At 37.9% G+C, this 21,440-nt stretch overlaps 1 long non-coding RNA gene across 1 annotated transcript in view; it reads left to right on the forward strand.

The window, feature by feature from the left end:
• Positions 1-3,631: 3,631 nt before the first annotated feature.
• The window catches only part of LOC109261334 (uncharacterized), a 46,128-nt gene continuing 28,319 nt past the window's right edge, over positions 3,632-21,440 (forward strand). Inside the window, exon 1 of the long non-coding RNA XR_002077342.2 lies at positions 3,632-4,159. This is a non-coding gene — a long non-coding RNA (uncharacterized LOC109261334). The remainder of the gene's footprint in view (positions 4,160-21,440) is intronic.

The raw sequence follows: 21,440 nt of genomic DNA on the forward strand, positions 1-21,440 counted from the left end.
AATTCCTAAGGGCCTGATAGGTTGGATTATGCCTTTACCCCATCTGGCATAATTGGGGTTGGTGGGAAATGTAACACACGAGTTGCTTAGTGTCCGAGAGCCCACTAGCTATGTACTGCGTAATCCTACCCTGTATAATGGGAGTGCATTGCAGAGAATGCTTGCTGGACCAGTATTGCTACTGGCAATCTGGACCTCCTCAACAGCCAAACCTGCTGTCTCTTCCAAAGGTGAAAATGTTTGGGTAAAACTAGGCAGTTAATGAAGCTAGGGAAAATAGTAGCTGAGGCTATGGGAGGGCATAAATCGGTTTTATAAGGGGGGAAAATAAATACTACATTACTACTTTGAGAAAGGCTAAGAACAAGAGATGATATGGTGTCATTGCTCAATTACACCAGTGGGTGAAGGCCACGTCTGCTTTTGCAACCTGACAGCATTGACAGGAAACCTACAAAGCTGAGTGGCATCACTCTGGCAGCCATTTTGGTTAGACAATATGATGATGGACTGTACTGTTAATGACTGAGTGGGACTCTGGTGATGTGCCAGTATGTTTTGATTCTTATACATTAAGAATCCTATATATAAGAATATTATACATTCTTGTATATTAAGAATATTATATCACATCTGCTGCCATAGTGTGATAGGGTATGACACTGGCCTTGTTGTTAAGGTTATAATGTTGATGTTGATGATCAATTTGGGAAAATGAATTAAAGCCTCCTCAAACCATAATACTGATGGAAAATGATTGGCTTAAGGAAGAACTGAATTTAGCCAATCATCAGATAATCTCTATGCTAAGTAACATTGCATAAGTTTACCCTAAAGTACACATAATGGTAAATCAAGGAGTAAAAATATAAATGTAATATATATAATGACTTTATAGAATGGATTAGTTTTTTCCTAAAAAAATTTTTAATGTTTATTTTTGAGAGAGAGACACAGAGTGTGAGTGCGGAAGGGGCAGAGAGAGAGAGAGAGAGAGAGAGAGAGAGAGAGAGAGACAGAATCCAAATCAGACTCCAGGCTCTGAGATGCCAGCACAGAGCCCGATGTGGGGTTTGAACTCATGAACTGTGATTTCATGACCTGAACCAAAGCTGGACACTTAACTGACGAAGCCACCCAGTCACCCTTAGGATGGATTAGTTTTTTCTTTAAACCTGTCCCTTCCCCATACTGGCTCCTCCAAATGTGAGGCACATTCATATGATAGTACTGTCTCTACCATATACAAGCTATACTAAATGTATTTGCAGGTGAATATGATTGTTTTGCTTTAAGACAGACTTGGCCAAAGGCCAGAGGTAGCCTTTATAGGATATAATTTGGTTTGGCCAAAGGAAAGCTCTGGCCTTTGTCCCTAGCCACTGGGAGGGAACTTCTAAACCTTTTGGACTTCTTAGATGATAGGAGTATCTTTGTTATTATGGACCACATCTGATACTTTGTGCTATGGAGGTGACTCACGGTGGGCCCCTTGGGCCACATGGTATCAACCCAACTTCTGGGCAGTAGGGGACTAGGAACTGAGTGCGACTGCATGGGTAATCAATCAATCATGTCCACTTAATGAAGTCCCCACAAAGCTGTGGACACCAAAGCTTGGGTGAGCTTCCTGGTTGGCACTAGTGAGTGCATATTGTCGCATGTCAGGGCTGGAAGTGAAATGCATTCTGAAGACAACAGAAGCTTCACATTTGAAACTTTCCCAGGCTCTGTCCTATGCGTTATTGGCTGACTTTAATTTATTCTTTCCCTGTAATAAACCATAGGCACGTGTATATTAGCTCTGAGTCTTGTGAGTCTTTCTAATGAATTATCAAACCTGACAGTGATTTTGGAAATCCCCTCAAACTTGTAGTTGGTGCAGAGGTCCCAGAAACGTTTGGCAACTCAGAGGATTGTGCCCTCAAACCTCACATTTTAGCTACCTTTGGAAGTTGTAGGTATATTTAAAAGGGAGAAACTGGACCAAAGAAAATACTCTGTCTCCATATACCTCATTTAAAAATAACTGTAACTAGGGTGGGGAAGCCAAGGCACATCAAATTATTTTTAATAAATGCCACAAAACAAATAAGTCACACCAGATCCTTTACAAAGAAGAAGGTTTCTGTTATGCAGCACACTCAGGCAATGACTTCACTCCTCTATTTAAAGGAATTTACATGGTTTAAAAGACCCTCGTGGTGGAGCCCCCACTGCCTCCTCACCTGCAGAGGGTTGGTGGTACTGCCTTGCAGCCCTGAAACGAGTTCCCCCAAATGTCACAGCCTCTCAAAATACAGGGCATGGATTTTCTTCTGCCTTGAATGCTTTCCATCAAACCTGCGCCTGATTTATTAGTGTTTATCCTTCAGACCTCGGCTTAATTTTCTTTTTCCAAAGGAAGTTTTGCCTGCTTGCCACAGAGTAATTTTATACCTGTATAGGAACATGCACTTCTCCTTCATAACATTTATGACAGTTGTGATAATTTGTGTCTGTGTCTCCCTTATTAGGCTGTAAGCTCCATGATAACAGGCTTACCTGTTTTGCCCACAGTTGCGGAGTGGTGGTTATGAGCCAGGTACTGTAAGGTGCAGTTATTTTACTCAATTCATACTATTCAATGAGTCAGATGGCTTCATTGTGGCCCCCATTTATAGAAAAAGAACGTTTGACATGAAGACCTAAGTGTCTTCATGTGTGGAGACTCTAAATGTGGGGAAACCATGGGGCACCTGGGTGGCTCAGTTGGTTAAGCATTCGACTTCAGCTCAGGTCATGATCTCGCAGTTCGTGAGTTTGAGCCCCCTGTTGGGCGCTATGCTGACATCTCAGAGCCTGGAGCCTGGAGCCTGCTTCAGATTCTGTGTCTCCCTCTTTCTCTGCCCCTCTTCCGCTAATGCTCTTTCTTTCTCTCAAAAATAAACATGAAAAAAATTAAAAAAAAAAAAGTGGGAAACCAGGATTGGAATTCATGAATTTTGACTCTAGGCCCTATATTTTAAAAGCACCATATTACAGTAGATGGTTAATAATACTTGCTATATAAACAACAGAAATTAATAAAATATGCTTAGAATACTCTGTTATGCTTTACAAATACTACCATTTCCAAAAATTTAGATGATAGTCTCTCATACCATAATTGTATTTCACTTTTGTAATCAAGAGTATACTCCAAAATCTTACTGAGCTATAGAAATATTAGTGGGGGAATCACTTATTCCCAGTAAAGCATCAGGAATACTTTTAATCATAGGAAATTTATTCATAGGAAATTGCTTCAATATTCTGAGTCATAGGAAATTGCAACTTGGAAGCTGTAAAAAAAATACAGCTCTGAAGCTTTGAAAAAAAAATAGCTCAGTATCAGTAATTTTATATAGCTCAATCCAATCAAAACTTTTTGTTGTTGTCAATAGAAATCCAAATAATATTTTTTTCTCCCTAATTCAACAACACATGAGGCTGGCCTGGCATTTCCACAACGTGAAACAAGATGACGAGGTTTATGTCATCAGGAAATTTATTGCCTGAAAATACAAAGAAAACCCGCCCAAAGAAGTTTTGCAGACCAAGTATCTGAAAGGAAAGCACTGCCCCTTGTTCCTTTGTGCTTGCTGAGACAATTGAGATATTGTTATTGGATGCAGTTGCACGCTCCAAACCCTGGCACTTCTCTCTTCTCCAGCATCTCTGAAGAAATTTTAACAGAGCTTTAAACCTTGATCTCACTTCCTTAACCTATTTGTATTTCCCAGTGGTGGAAAATAGTCAAAACAAACAACTATACAAGCACCGCCTCCAAAAACCATGATAACAAAAAACGGAAACAAACTGAAACCCTTTGACCGAAAAGGCAAAAGGCAAAGCAGAACAAAACAAAACTGAGATGCTTATCTATATGGTGCAGTCTACCTAAATTCAAAATCTGTTTCTTTTGTGGCTCATACGGATTCTTTGTTGAAGTACTTTCAGTGCAAAGCTGAACCAAACGAAAGTGGAGTAAATGCTCACGACCATTATTTCCCATGAAATTACTGCTGGCTTCAAAGCTTTTACCACCTCACCTTTCTGGAGAACTTGAGTTCTAATAGTGTCACATCGCAGGACCTCTCGTGCCGTTTCTGGAATCTGAAATTGACCTGGACATCTGGTAAGACATTATTATGATTTTCTCTGTTTTGTGGAATGTTCTGAAGCTTTACCCTAACTATGAAGATACTTGTAGAGGGATGAAGCCCACGGATGTTTCCGGCCTTGCTTTTGAGTTCCTGAAATGACCAAGATCTGGCAGCCATAGAGTTATAAGGCTTTTCTCATTTTCGTGCACTTTTGCAAATTCTTCAGTAGTTTGCTCATAGCATTCTGGGTATAGTTCACAGCTCATACTTAGGGACCATATGACACCCTCCCTCCTTTAAAATTGCCTGCAAAGAGCATGGATTTGGGAGTGAGATAGATTAACATGACTTAATGCATAATATTATTCAAGACAGCATCATGAGGATTAGATGAAAACACTTCTACAACTTCTACTTTATTTAATTTTTAAAAATGTTTTCTATTTATTTTTGAAGAGGAGGGGTAGAGAGAGAAGGAGACACAGAATCTGAAGCAGGCTTCAGGCTCTGAGCTGTCAGCACACAGCCCAATGCAGGGCTCAAACTCACCAACTGCGAGATCGTGACCTGAGCCCAAGTTGGATGCTTCATCCACTGAGCCACCCAGGTGCCCTGCTTCTGTAACTTATAAGTGCAAGGTTTTGAGGCCTAATTAGACATTCAATACGTGTTCATTTTCTTCCTCATCTCCGTTAGGTGTCCTCTACCCTCCACGATGGGCCACTGGTGTCTCTAGTTGCCGGCCGTGTAGAGTATCATCTTTTCTTTTCTCAGTACTTACATCTGGATTCTGTGCTCTGTTCCATAGGTGTAACAAAAGCTCCCTGGCCTTTCTTCAGCTTTCTGTTTCTTGGGGAAATCTTCTGGAACCTTTGAAGTTTAGCTTGGTTTCAAGTGGCACCATTCTTAACCACTGGCACAACTGTTGGCATGTAGGGTTTCTTTAAAAAACCAGCTGCCAAGACCATGATTTTCTTCTATTTTGCCAAGAAACTTCATTAGTTTTATTTAGAACTGAGCCTCCCATGAAATGTGAAAATTACCCAAGAGAATGTGGAAGTTACCCAAGAAAAGAGGCTTGTGAAACTCTATTAAATTATACTTCAGATCCTTCATGAAGCAAGGTTAATCACTGGCCCCACAGTAAACTTCATCTTAGGGTGATATTATACAAGTCTTCTGGATAGTCCTTAGAGGATATGGGTGAGAAGTGACCAGTCTGGGTCTCCCTCTGATACATACCTACATACATCCAAAAAGTCTAGCAGCAGTCAAAAAAATTTTTTTTGCCTACTCATTAAATAAACATTTATATAATACCTACTACTATTGTTCACCTCGTGACAAACACTGAAGATTCAATAATAAATATGGTTTAAATTTTTCTTTAATGTTTATTTATTTTTGAGACAGAGAGAGACAGAGCAGGGTAGGGACAGAGAGAGAGGGAGACACAGAATCTGAAGCAGACTTCAGGCTCTGAGCTACAACTCGTGTCAGTACAGAGCCCAACACGGGGCTAGAATCCATGAACTGTGAGATCATGACCTGAGCCGAAGTCGGACGCTTAACCGACTGAGCCACCCAGGTGCCCTAAATATGGTTTAGATTAATAAATTTATTTCTTGTCTCAGACAAAAATAAACTAACAAATAACTCTCACCATATGAAGAGCAGTATTCTAATTATTGTGCATCATATCTCTGATAATATATAATACAACAAGCCTCTGAAGTGGGTGAGTACTATAATTATCTCTATTTTACAGATGAGGAAACTGAGACAGAGAGGCTAAGCAACTGACTCTAGGTGACACAGCTAGTACGTGAAAGAGCCAGAATTTGAACCTTGGCTATCAGACAGTTTTTGTTTTTGTTTTTTTAAGTTTCATTTATTTAATTTGAGAGAGAGAGAGAAAGCGTGAACAGGGGAGGGGCAGAGAGAGGGAGAAAGAGAATTTCAAGCAGCCTCCATCTTGTCAGCACAGAGCCCGATGCAGGGCTCAAACTCAAGAACCTTGAGATCATGACCTGAGCAGAAATCGAGTTGGATACTTACCTGACTGAGCCACCCAGGTGCCCCTTGCTATAGGACTGTTAATGTCCTGCCACATGGTCCCTTGGCTTACTTCTGAATTCATCTGTGGGAGAAGTAGTAAGTTTCCACATGCTCAGAGCTTCCCACCACAGGCCCCTGGTTTGTATACTTGTCAGCCTGAGAGCTTTCTCTGATTATTGTTTGGGGGCTTGCTCAGCGTTTGCAGGGTAAAGCTTAAAGGTGCCAGGTCTTTAATGCCTCCAGAGAAAACTCTCTGTGGGTGTTGGGTATGGTGGGTAAAATACCTTGTCCCTCATCTCTTGGAGACATGCCCCTTAAAGTTCTGAGACATGTTCCTTAAAGTTCCTCAGAGGGTTTTGAATGGTATGGCGCTCCCAAGGCTCTCAGGGGTGACCTGCTCATTGGCATGTTTGATCTCTTTGATCTCTTTTTCCCCCTTTCTTTCTCCACTCCTTCATCTGTGGTTACTGGGATCACCTCTCAAAACAAGTACCTGCACCCAAACCTTTACCTCAAAATTTGCTTTTAAAGCCACCCAAACTGGGGCAGATACAACGCTCAACATAATATACTGCCTCTCTACAACCTCTGGTTCCTTAGTCTGCTTGGTCTCTGCTCAGAAAGGCCTGCCTTCACCATCTAAATTAAAATATTTATTTGTTAGGTTACAGGCTTAGCTGCTGAAACAAAGAGACCCAATACTGAGATTTAAAAAAATGAATTGCACTTATCTCTTGCATAGCATTCCAGAAATAGACAGGGAGTCACCTCCCCTTCCAAACATCTATATTCAGGAACATAGATTCCTTCCATTTGGAGGCTCTACAATTCCCTAGAGTCCCTGTTCAGGGTGGTTCACATTTCTACCAAGAAGGGAAAGGAAAGAAAGGTATCCTTTATTAAGTATGTATCTTAGCATCTGTACACATTGCTTCTCTTCACATTCCATTGGTTAAGACATTGTCAGATGGCCTAGCTACAAAGGAGGCTGAGGGATATAGTTTTATTCAGGTAGCCATGTTTCCTTGTATCATTCAGGAAAATGGATATTGAGGATAATTAAGAGTTTTAAGCAAAAATAGCATCAACCCAAACAGCATTTATATATTCTTCTTCCTGCTTTATTTCCCATCAATTCACATATCACTATTTGATGACTGATATATTTCTCATATGTCTCCCCCACTAATGTATAAATGCCTTGAGGGAGAGGCTTTGTGAGTTTTGCCCACCTATAAATCCAGGCTCCAGCATGGTGCCAGAAGTCTGAAATCACTAGGGCTATACTGCCTCTGAGGAATCAAGGCGACAACTTGTTTCTTCAGCTTTTGGTGGCTGACCTGGCTTTCTGGGCTTGTGACCACATCACTGCAGTTTCCAACTCTGTCTTCACATGACACCCTTTCTTTATATCTGTATCTTGCCCTCTTTTGTCTGCCTCAAATATCCCTCTGCCTTTTATCTGATAAGGAAACTTATCAGTGGATTTGGGCTCACCCAGTAACTCAGGATTATCTCAAGACCTTTAATTGAATCACGGTTGAAAAGGCCCTTTTTCTGAAAAAGGTAACATTCATAGTTTCTACAGTTTTTCTGTAAATATTTCCTTTTTGAACTAGGGTAGGGGGTCTGGGCGTGTGGTACATTTTGCAGCCTACCAGTCCCTTCTCTGGCCCCAAAGGTTCATATCCATCCCACATGGGAAATACAGCCACTCCATCCCAACATCCCCCAAAGACTCCATGTATGACAGCATCAACTCAAGTTCAAAATCTCATCTAGCTCTCATCAACCCCCTAATCCCAAATATCATCATCTAATCAGATACAAATAAGACTCTGGGGATCTACCTAGAGCAGAATCTCTCTTCATTTCTGGACCTGTAAAACTAGAAAGTGAACTGTCTGCTTCTAAAATACGATGATGAAACAAGCATAGGGGAAAACAAACAAGCACAGATTCTGTAGACCAATAATGCATCTCTGTGTCAGATTAAATCTTGAGGCCACCTTGTTGTAGACCTTTGCTGGGGGAGGATGGCAGAGTTCCTCCAGGGAGAAATGTATATACATTTGGTGGTGGTAGGGTGGAGATCTTGAGACATTTAGTTAGGGAAAGAAGATGAAAGAGATGGAGTTATTGAAAAAAGTCCTGTAATTTTTCTATAAATTTCAATAGATAGCTGTATAGAAAAAAGTATTATTGTTTATTATTTTAGCCCATCCTGATAATTTTAATCTTTTTACCTATGCCTATCTATATTTATCTACCCTTCTGTCGATTGAAATTTATAGAAAAATTGAAAGTATGGTGCAAAGAACAATTTCATTTTTCCTAAAGCATTTGAGAGTAGGTGGCCAAATACGTGCCTCTATCACACCTAATATTTTAGCATTTCCTACAAACCAGAATATTCTTCAATGTAACTTCAATACAAACAGAACCAAGAGATAGATTTTGACACATTACTACATCTAATCAGATTCCATTCAAATATTGTCAGCGGTTCCCACAAGGTCCTTACCTCACACTCAAACTTCCCAATTGTCCCAGTGATGCCTTAGTAGCAAACATGCTTTCATCTGTTCACATTTAGTTGCCATGCTTCTTCACATTCCTGGAACACTTTGTTGGTCTTTCTTTACCTTTCATGGCACTTTTGTAGATGACGGGCTATTATGTTATAGACTAGATATAGAAAGATATGTTTATATTTTCTAGAATTTTATGTGAATAGAATTATACATTATGTATTCTTTTATTTTTTGCCTGTCTTCTTTCACTCACCATGATGATTTTGAGATTTAACTGCCTCTGTAATTCATTATTTTGGGTGGGGGGTACTAAATGCCTGTAGTTGAAGGCATGATACCAATGAAAAAACTTAAGTAGATATTTTGGTATTTCTTTTCTTTTTTTTTTATTGTTGAGCTGTACTCTATTATATGGTTATACCACAATTTGTTTATCTACTCACCTTCTAGGGAATATTTGGGTTGTTTCCAGTTTTAGGCTATTACAAATAAGCTGCTGTGAAAATTTGTGTACACATCTTTGTATGAACATATGCTTTCATTTTTCTTGGGTAAATACCTAGGAGTGAAATGGCTTGGCCCTATTGACTTTTAAAAATGTGCTACCCCTTTCCAAAAAACTATACCATTTTGCATTCCCACCAGAAGTGTGTAAGAGTTATGATTGCTTCACCACCTCACTGATACTTGAGTATGACCAGTATTTAAAGTTTTAGACATTGTAGTGAGTGTGCAGTATTATCTTTTTGTGGTTTTGATTTGCATCTCCTTAATGACTAATCATGTTGAGTATCTTTGCATGTACTCATTTGCCATCCATATATCTTCACTGGTGAAGCATCTGTTCACATTTTTTTTTTCCATTTGGGATGTTTTATTCTTATTAAGTTGTAAGAATGCTGTATATATTCTAGACTCAAGTTCTCTCCCTAATTTTGAAGGAAATTGCTTCTAAAGTCCAAATTTTTCAAAAACTTTAAATGATTACTACTATGCTTTGCTTTGTATTTAATAAAACCTTCACTAAACTGAAGTTCACTCAGTTTACTCTATGTTTTCTTCTAGGAATTTGGTAGGTTTTGCTCCTACACATAAGTATATGGTCCATTATGATTGTTAAAAATATGACGTGAAGATTTAAAGTAAGAGTTGAGTCAATATATATATATATATATATATATATATATATATATATATATATATATTGCAAAACTGTTTTAGCATCTTGACTGAAGAGGTTATACTTTCCACACTGAATTTTCTTGCATCATTGGTGAAAAACAATCAACCATGTATGTTTGCATCCATTTCTGGGCTCTTTATCTGTTCCATTGACTTCTACATCCATTTTTATGCCAAAAGCATAATTTTTCCTCAGTTGGGTAATAAATATCCTTCAACGTTACTACTTTGTTCTTCTGACATGTTTCCATCATTTGTTTTTTGAGCAATTCTTTAGTTTCTGGCACAAAAGGATATTCTGTGTTCATCTTGTATTGCCTTAAGACCTAAAATTGGTCTTTCCTCCAACAAGCCCTACTTCCTATCTGTGGCGAATGGTATTTAGAAGCCAAGATCTGAGTGGGAGTCATGGACATTCATGACTATTAAGAGTATCACTAGTCCCATACCACTTAGTGGACAAGCTAGAGTATACATATGCATGCATTTGAACACACATATGCACACATAATATACACGTATACACATGATACACATATTTACATCCATATTTCTCCATTTTTATCTACCTATTGAAGACCACTATTTCACATTGATGCCACCAATTACAAAACAAGGTTAATTCTAATGTTTTTTCTTTCTATATTTGAACTGAATTCTGTTGCAATGCGGAAGCAGGATCCTCTTATCTTAAATATATTACTTATTTGATCAACCTCCCTTTATGCCATCACCATTGCCACCTTCCTTCTGCATAAATACCCTTCTTACCTTATTAGGCCTCTTGTGCTAGACTCTTCCCTATGTGAAATCCTGTTTTACATCCTGGGTTGTGATACTTTATGCTTGCCTGTTGTTGGGGAAGAATGCCCTCCTTACCGTGCTTGGACTCAGAACACTACTTTTCAGGGGACTCCCTTTCTTTCCTATCCCTGAAACCTGTGCAAATATTTACCTTCATCACCTACATTGAGTGGCTTTAAGATTGAACTGTTTTGGAAAGAAAAGGAAGAGAAGAAGAAGATGAGAAAGAAGAAAAATAAAAGAATGACTAGTGGGATTGGATAAAAAGTAATTACATTTTGTCTTTAAGTGAGTGATAATGCAGGGCACGTGGGTGGCTCAGTTGGTTAAGCATCCAACTTCAGCTCAGGTCATGATCTCTTGGTTCGTGAGTTCAAGCCCCGCGTTGGGCTCTGTGCTGACAGCTCAGAGCCTGGAGCCTGCTTTGGGTTCTGTGTCTGCCCCTCTCCTGCTCATGCTCTGAATCTCTCTGGCTCTCAAAAATAAATACATGTAAAAAAGAAATTAAGTGAGTGATAATGCAACTCTACTATTGATTTTATAGGAAAGACACAAATCACGTGTAAATAACACATTGATAAATGGTACTTTTACTTACATTGTATCTTTAAATTTAATTGACCTTTATGGACGTCAAAGCTGCTACAGCTGCCGTTTCACATATCCTCTCCCCTCTCCTGCTGGGGAAAAGACAAGGTGCATTCTTTAGTGTGATTCTACTTTTGAAACTCCAACTCAAGAGTAATGGTTGAGGAAATTTAGAAGTGATATCTGACATTCAATTTTAAGTGACTGTGTTTTTTTTTCTTGAATATTTGACAAAATTCCACCTTTTGAGATGATTTGATCAATAAATGAGATGACCTGCTTCAAAACTTTGTTAGGGGACATAGAGAAGATGAACAGTTAGAGAGGACAGGCTACTGGGAGGGGAGGGATTACTGAACTAGCAACAGCAACTTGTATACAGATGAATCCGTATACACAGTCAGTAGAAGAAAATACCTGAGGTCAGAAATGAGCTATGGAGGTTAATGTTAACACAAAGTGCTGTGAAATTAAATTTCATTAGTTACCATGGCATATATGTAATTATTGAATTCCCTGCAATTCAGTCAGTGATTCACATTTAATATTTCATTTCATATGATAAAAAGCCAATGAAGTAGTGAACTATATCCACTCTAGAGGGGAAAAAGCTTAGAGGTTTAAAGAAAACAAAACAAAACAAAAAAGAAAACACTTAAGATCACCAAATTGGTAGTTAAGAGAGCTAGGGTTGAAACTTTATATCAGGAACTCTTTTTTTTTATGTTTATTTATTTTGAGAGAGAGAGCGTGAGTGGAAGAGGGGCAGAGAGAGATGAGGACAGAGGATCCCAAGCCAGCTCTGTGATGACAGCAGCTAGTCCGATGTGGGGCTCAAACTCATGAACCATGAGATCATGACCTGAGCTGAGTCGGATGCTCAACCAACCGACTGAGCCACCCAGGCGCCCCTAGATCAGTAACCATTAACAAATATGGCTACAGTCATTTTAATCTATATCATCTTTGCAGTCAGTTTTTTCAGTAGCAAGAAAAGGCCTTCAAGGCCTTAAATTGATGTTAGATAAACATTCATACCTACAACAAGGATTAATCACAGATGACATTCTGTCTGCTGCATTTGGTGCAGTATATAGAAAGCTGCAATGGTTCAGGAGGGCTTTCTGAAGGAGGTATCCTAAGAGAAAACTCAGAGATGAGTATTTACATTAATCAGATGAAGGATAGAGAAAGGGTGGAAAAAGAAACACTTGTACTGATATAGAAACAAAAGAGGACATTCTGGAAACTGGCAAGGTCACTGATCATTGTTTTATAGAGAACAACAAGTATGATCAAAGGTGAAGGCAGAAAGGTAGTTAGTGGATAGATCCTAAGTGCCAGCAGACACCAAGCTAATTATCTTTTCAGTTATGCGTTCTTATTGAACTCTTTTCAGCTGGGAAGTAAAGAAATCAGATTAGTTTTCTAAAGATCGATCTCAGTGGTGTGGAGAATGGATCCCAGTGCATTGGTGAGAAAGTAAGCATGAGATAGAATAATCAGATAAGTGATATTGAACAGATCCATTTGAGAAATAATAAAGGACTCGAGCAAAGGAGTAGCAGTGAGCAGAATATGTAGGTTATGGAATCCAGAAATATTTAGGCACTAGCATTTATAGGATTTGTTCAGTGTCAGGTGTCTATGTGTCGTGCCATTCAGATAGAGCCTTCCAGTACTCAGGTAGATGTATCGGTCTCAGCTTAGGACATATATCTGACCTGGGAAACTAGATGTGGGAATGGTAAGTGGACAAGAGTGTCGCTGAAACCATGGGGCCAGATGCTATCACTTAGAGCAAAATGTACAATGGAGAAAATAGAAAGCCAAGAACAGAACCCTGGCAAGAACAAAGGCACAGATCCAAGAGGAGAAGGCCACAAAGGAGATGGAAAACTTGAAGCCAGAAGGATAGGAGGGCAGCCAGGAGATAGAATCATCGAAGAAAAAAAGAGGAAACTATTACATTTAAAGTCTTAAATAATTAGGGGCGCCCGGGTAGCTCAGTCGGTTGGGAGTCCGACTTCGGCTCAGGTCATGATCTCACGGTGCGTGGGTTTTAGTCCTGCATCAGGCTCTGTGCTGACAGCTCAGAGCCTGGAGCCTGCTTTGAATTCTGTGTCTCCCTCTCTCTCTGCCCCTCCCTACTCACGCTCTGTCTCTCTGTGTCTCTCAAAAATAAATAAACATTGAAAAAATTTTTTAAAAAGTCTTAAATAATTAAATATAAGGAGGCATGTTATCAAACTGCACAAAATGGCATGTGTTGCAGACATTTAGTGATAGGCCAAGCATCATAAGAAGCAGTATTACTCATAGAAGCTTGCAAGGCATTATTTTTATGTACATAGATGTATGTAATATAGAGCTAATTTATGCTTCAGATGTGATATAGGCTGAAAATCTCTAATGTATTTAGATGGAACTTAGGTAAATTTCTGGATTTATGAATTCATCTATTCATTTATCTATTTGACCAATATTGATTGTGCACAGAGCACTGAGCTGGAATATTTGATAATCTCTTTTCTATGAAACCCTGAAAGAAATTCTGGTGGCATTTATTTCTTCTCCTAGAGTAGAGGTATCTCTTTGTCCCAGAGTAGATTGTGGTTTTTTTTCTCTTTATTCAAAATTATTTTGAGAGTGGAGGGAGGGTCAGAGAGAGAGGGAGAGAGCATCCCAAGCAGGCTTTGTGCTGTCAGCGCTAAGCGCAACATGGGACTCCATCTCACAAACTGTGTGACCTGAGCCAAAATCAAGAGTTGGATGCCTAACTGACTGAGCCACCCAGGTGCCCCAGATTGTGATTTCTTAAGAACAGGTGCTATGACTCAACCGTCTGGAAAATGGAAATTAGAATGAAGTCTTGCACATAATAGAAGTACAGATAATATTTAGTGACGGGATGAAGCATGAGAGTGGGAATAGAGGATTTTGTGACTGATTATATCCATCAAGAAAATGTTCCTTGGCACTGCTGTCAGAGAGCATTTCTCACTAAATGGTCTGACTCAGAACAACTTTCCATACGCTGCTTTGGAGAGATGGTGTAAAGTAATGGATAAGGACTATGCTCCTGGGCAATATGGTAAATATGTATTACAACTTTGGTAAATGTGTATTACAACAAATATGTATTACATCCTTTCTTGTGTAATGAGATTGTGTTTGCTATTTATTTAAGATTGGTTCTTAACACTTGTATGACTACCGAGCTATTTTTAATTTCTCTCTAAAATTTCTTACAATTCTTGTTTCATTTTCCATATGTTTTCCCCATGGCCATGTGAAGGTTGGGGGGCATTGGGTCCATTCGGTCATTCTGGCTATCACTATGTCAACATAAATGTCGGTGTATGTCTCAAAGATGATGTGGTCTGTTCAGAATATGCTTTCGACCTTTATCCGATCCAACCAACAAAAATTTGTTGCCATTACTTTCTACCTAACTAATCCATTACACCAGTTTTGGCTACTTAAGTTATTCCTGGTTATATTCTAAAAACAGTATCTCATCTTGCCTTCCCACTCTTTAAGAATGTTAATATACTTTAAGCTATACTCTTTAGACTAAATTAGTCTGTGTTAAGATTTTATTTTTGATTTCCTTTGAATTACTATCCTTGACCTTTTAATTACTGTAATTACTCTTCTGAAGTTACAATAAATAATCTATATTATTTCAATATTTGGATATCAAGATCTGAATACCTAATTTCATGTAGTTTTCCAAGTGGCATAAGAAAATGCATTACTATTTGCAAAAGTCATAGAGATTTTAAAGCAAATTTTCTAAGTAGACTCTCTTAATATGTTAGTTGATAGAAAAGTATTTTTCTTTTTGAAGAAATTCTCTGTCATTTGTGAAGTCCTCTGTATTATATAGACTGTGGGTGAGACTTCTATTATATTAGGTTCCTTTTAGTTCCAAAAGGCCAGGCATACTTCTTTTGAATTTTACAAGAAATAACTAAGAAGAAGACATTTTTCTCCCTTTCATTTGCATTCACCCAACATCACAGATATGTATAACTGTAGCCACATATCATGTAATACATATAAGGCACCTTGCTGGGTATTGTGGGTGAAACTGGGGTGAATTGTTCACAGTTCCTGCCCTGCAGCCATGCACTTTAGTGTGGGAGACAGATCCTTTAAGAAGTATCTCTAATTCATAAAAGAAAAAGAAGCTGTTATAATGGAGATGCAATATATAATAGAGATATGCAAGAGTCCTAGACAGAGAGTTTTCAATATTGCCTGACTTCATGGTAGAGATGAGATCTGAGTTGGCCCAAATGAATGAAAAAGGAAGGACCTTCTAGGTAGTGATAAAGGCTTGAGCAAAGATATGGAGACAGAAAAGTAAACGTTGTTTAGAGAAACAATGATTAATCTCTTGTGTTTGGAACATGTGTTTAACATGTGTCTCAAGAATAGTTCAAGATGAGATGAATAAATTTGTGGAAAATTCAAATTCCTGGCTGTCAAGTTTTGACCCTGTTAGAAAGGGACACTCAGAACAATATTAAGGAAAGATGTAGTATTTCCTTTCTCTTTTCTCCACAGTATTTATAAATGAAATGATGGTAATATATTTTGATACATCTATTCATATGATGTTTCTTTTTAATATATTATCCTTTATATTGCTTTACTCTGCCTTGAGGAAGATTAGCATTACTACATCAGAGAATAAAACAAGAAAAGAGTGAGAGAACATCAGTACTAAGTTTTGCATTGCAAATTGTATTTTTTATTCTTAGCAAGACAACAGCCTTAAAATTTTAGTATTGCTGCAATATAAAGGGAATTTCCAAATCTCTATAGCTTCCACAGAGGGATCTGGAGCCAGAGGTCTGACTAGATCTTTTGCTCCTTCCCTGGTGTGTGGAATGGATTCTGTTTTGAGGCTAAGCCCTTCAGAAGAAGCAAGATGTGATGCAGAAAAGAAGGGGAAGTAGGGAGCCCAAGCTATAAGCTCTGTCAGATTGTGGAGAGAGAAGACAAAACCTGGTGAGAGGATAAAAGAACATCTATGGCTAAGAGATATTTTCCTGAAAACATTGTGCTTTTGAACATCCTTCTTTGTAACCTCTGCCAACCTTAGAAAGTTCATTTATTTGTCTCCAAAAAGCATGAGGGAAGAGAGGGCATCCAGAAACCTTAACTGAGAAAGACAGAATCAACCAGAAGAGATAGTTTAATAGGGAAGAAATGAGATATTATAGTTCAGGAATTGAAAAAAGTGTTTTGTTTTCTCATTTACCAAAGAGATGAAGATCTCAAAGGAAAATCAGATCAGTCATAGAAAACAAAATTACATTTGCTTTAAATATCTGAATGTTGTTATTGTTTTCCTATTTAACAAAGTGCTTCATCCATTTATGAATCATTATTTGTTTCTCTTAATTAAACCACGACAATTGTATAATAAAGGACTAAAACATTTCACACTGGTTTGCCAAGCCTTATAGCAACTTGGTTCTCTCACTTGCTGGCTGTATCACTGGTCAGAACAAGCAGTTCATGACCTAAGATGAAAGGTGTGTGGAGAGTCTTAGGTCCCCCAGGAGGAAGGTAGCAGGGAAGCTGATAGACAAGGAGGAGAATAGAGGAGGCTGAAAGTATCATGTCTGGAAAACAGAAGACTTATGATCCCATGACTCTGCAGTCCAGATTATCTGGACCTAGTGATCACCCTTCTAAGGCAGGTATTATTACTTTGGTGCACCTAAGACCATATTAAATTTATTAACACTTTCTGGGATTAATTTTTTACTTAGTTGACTTTACAAAACAAATTTATATGCACTTTTCCTCCCCCCCCCCATTGCCATTGATCCTTTGGTCCCTAAACTAACTGCTGTATTATCTGGTAAGGTGTTAGATTTGGTAATATTATCTGATATTAACAGAAGTACCGTATTGTTTCAAGTTACTGCAGAAGACGAAGAAATGTGGATTTGGCATTTTGTGGTAATATTGTCTTGTTAAACAGAACATGCATGTAATAAAATAAAAAAATTATATCTAGTTATAGAAAGCCTATGAATGGAAGAAGAAGGGAAGAAGAAGAGGTGGCATATGGTACCAAATGGAACTTGTGGGGATGGTGGAAATGTTCTGTATCTTTCCCGTAATGGTGCACCCATTTGTCGAAACTCATTGAATTGTACACTTAAAGTGTATATAGTTTATTATATGTAAGTTATACTTCAATAAAGTTAATTTTTTAAAAATAAAATAATACAGTAAGCATAATAATTTTGCCAAGCAGTGCTTACCTAGGTTTGAATTCTTGCTGGGCCCCTCACAAACTGATTGACCACTCACAGGGGTAAATAATGACCCCTCTGAACCTGTTTCTTTATCAAGTAAGAATAGCAGAAATATCTATTCCCTAGGATCCATATTAAGAAAATATGGTAATATATGTAAAGCACATAGAAAAAAAAAAGCACATAGGAAGAGGTTCAGGAATGCGTATCTTTACCTATACTTGTATAACCTAGTGAGAGCTAATAAAAACATTTTCATTAATAGACCTGAATAATGCAATCTCAATTATAAGAGACAGCTCTTTGCTAAAACACCTAAAATAAAAAAGAAATATGTGTGCTATTATTCTAGTTTTTTTCTAATATAAAAGTATTCTTTCCCTATATTTCATTATTTCAGGAGAAAATATATTCAGTTCTCCTGACAAAAACCGAGGGAAAAAGGTTTTTAATATGCTTTTAGTAAGAAAGATAACTATAGTGTGCTCATAATGGTCGTATAGCTTTCTTTCATTTCTGGGGCTCTAAATTACACTACACCAATAATGTTATGCCAATAACAAAAACTATGAAGTTTGTTAGCTAATGTTTTTAAGAACCACTTCCTTTAAAAGTAAAAGATCTCAGTCTCTTGGCTCCGTAACCATTTTTGGAATGTTCTGGCTGAATTCTTTTAAATCAGCTTAATTTATGGCCCAAACTATCATGGTTACTTCAGTATGAAGTTAATTCATTTAAACACAGACTAGCTTCTGATTCTCTCTGAGATTTACATTGTAGCCAAAGATGGTATAAAATAGATTCACTCCCTCAGAATAAAATGATAAGAATTATTGCTCTTGGCCTCTCTATGACTGCTTCAGTCAACAAACGTGTTGGCCTTGTAAAATAATGACTAAAATGCTCACCATCTGAAAGCTAGGAAAGGAATGACTGTACCATAAAATATTTAAATGAAATTTGCCCAGAGACTGAGGAAAACCAGAGAAAAAGAAACTCCCTTATTTCTTATTTGTTTGTTTGCAATTTACATCTCACTTCTGCTTCCTTATGAAAAGAATTGGAAGACAAGACGTGTAGTCTTGCACACTATAGTCACTTTAAAAGGTTTGGAAAGAAAAAAAGAAATGGAATTGGGGGGTATTCAATTACTCTAATATATGCTAAATGTCTTTAATTCGCTGTTACTGAACAATGGAAAGGAGCTCATCTTTGTTGCACTGTAGTGAAATGTGAACTATAATTGGGAACCCATTTAATTACCGTTTGTACTCCAGCATACTGTTTTGTACTATAGCCCATGAATTTAGTGAAGTTTACGATATAGTAGGTAAGAGTGCATGTTCTAGGGTCAGGCAAATCCGAGGTTGAACACCAGTTCTCCCATCCAGTGGACAAGTAGTATGGCCTCAATTCCTGCCTCTCCAACCTGATGATAATCATAACCATCTCATGAGTTTTTGAGAGGATTAAAGTCAAGAGTACATGGCAAAGACCCGTTTCTACACCTGGCATACTATAGGTTTGACCAATCATCCCTGGCACCTTACATACAAAGAGCTTCTGTGTCATGGGTAGTCATTACTATTGTAAATACTACTGAGAGCAAAATTTAAAATCTTTTCCTTTTGTTTCTTCTATGCAAGATGGATGGAGAAAACCTGAACATCATCTTTTTACACATTGCACGTTATTTCTGTTTTAACCAGCTCCACAGTCTTTTCTTGACCTTCTATACTTGAGTATATATGTCTTCGCTACTTGAATATATACTAGAACATATATATAAAACAGTTCTTTTTCTAAATGTTCCTTTTCTGAAGATGTGGCTATATTTTTCCAGGCTTCCCTGATAAATGTCTGCATTCTCTTTGGTAATGGATTACCCCAGGAACTTCTTGTCTTCCTGTTTTGCTGTGTTTTACCATCACCAGCTGTCAACTGGACAACTCCATATGTAGAATAACTGCATGTGAATACTGCATATTGAACACTAAATTCATTGTGTCTTTCCTCATCAGCCCTCCTTCCCTTGCATTCTTCCTTCCGTATTCCTACTCCTAGTGGATGGCTTGACCAGACGCTTGGTTTTCTAATTATACATCTTGGAGGCTTTCTTGATGTCCCATTTTTCTATCTTGCCATATCTCACTGATCCAGTTCAATTCTCTATCCAGCTCAACACCCAATTTTTCTCTGATACTACCCTTTACACATTTTTCCATCATATGACAAGATGATTCTTTCCTCCACATTTGTATTCATGTTGTTTTCTCCATCCAAATGTTCTCTGAACAAGCTACAGTTTCAAAGCCCAGTGACAATTTCAACCTTTCCATGAGGTCTTATTTCTTTGGCAAGCCATTTGGACTTTGTGCCATCAGCTCTCTTACTTTCTGATATAATAGCATCACGTATATGCTTTGTCTTCTTTGAGGAGATCAATGGAAGGCAGGTAGGCTCTGTGTCAGATGCCCCAGATTTCTTTGCCTTAACATATCAGTTTCCTTTTCTATAAAATGGAGTTAATGTAATACTAAGAAATCATTGATATAATTACATAAAATGATGTAACTAACAATTCTTTTACTGAAAATTGGCACCTACATAATAGTTACTTTCATTATGATTTTCAATTTCTATTTGCTATGGCCTAAACCAAAAGGAGTTACCTACATTGTTTGTTTAAAAATTGCTTGTTTATTGACTTTTTGGATCTGATATTTAAAAAGACATTTATTGCTTCATCTAATGAAGAATATTTAATGTTTCTGATGAAGGATACATCAAGTCATTTATAGGTTTATGATTTTTTGTAATAAACTTAGAAGTAACTTAGAAAATGACAACCTTGAATAAATGCCTGTGTTTACATGAAAATGAAATTAAGAGTAAAACCAAGCAAGAAGAGACTAAACCAGAACTTGGCATATAGTCCAGCCATATTGGCCAACTTCTATAATCTCTCGGGTTTCTTTGCCTCTGACTTTCCCTGCTTTGATCCCTGCAATGCCCAACCTGGAGATAAATCTTCTAAAAATACCATTCTCATCATGTTGCTTTCTTGCTTAGAAATCTTTAGCATCTCTCCATGACTTAATGAATCAAGACCCTAATTCTTTGTCAGAAATTCATGGTTCTACATAATCTGGGCCCAATTTATGTACCCAACTTCATCATCTATTATTCTAGCAGATGTGATCCATAAAATCTTTCTATCTTACATATTCAATAGTTTATGACCTAGGATCTGACACTTAACAATGCCTCTAGGGCCATCTAAATAATGTCTTCTTTGGGGTGGTTAGGTGGCTCAGTGGGTTAAGTGTCCAACTCTTGATTTCAGCTCAGCTCATGATCTCGTGGTTCATGAGACTGATCCCCACGTCAAGCTCTGCGGTGGCAGCATAGAGCCTGCTTAGGATTCTCTCTCTCCCTCTCTGCCCTTCCCCAGGTTGTGTGCACATACTTTCTTTCTCTCTAAAATAAATAAACATTTAAAATACATACATACATAAAGTTTTCTTTACTGAAAACTTCCTTAACTATAAGAATCCATATTATTAGTACCTGAATTAATCTCAAATCAAAAGACACTCATTGTTGCTTAGAAAGTGTCAAGCTCTATGACAGAAACTTTGAGGAGAATAAAGACAAATTAGTTACACTCTTTGACTTCAGTCTATTACTAAGTTCAATGAAACCCACAGAATGTGTTTCGAAAATAGAGGAAAGAAAATGTAAGGCACATGGTGTGTGTGTGTGTGTGTGTGTGTGTGTGTGTGTGTATTGGGAGTGTGCTCAGAAAATGTTTTCAACATGAGTTGATATTTAAACTGTGCTTGGAAGAAGAACTATCC

The sequence above is a fragment of the Panthera pardus genome, unplaced genomic scaffold, assembly GCF_024362965.1.
Source record: "Panthera pardus isolate Hobbes unplaced genomic scaffold, ASM2436296v1 HiC_scaffold_16, whole genome shotgun sequence".
In the NCBI taxonomy this organism is placed as follows: domain Eukaryota; kingdom Metazoa; phylum Chordata; class Mammalia; order Carnivora; family Felidae; genus Panthera; species Panthera pardus.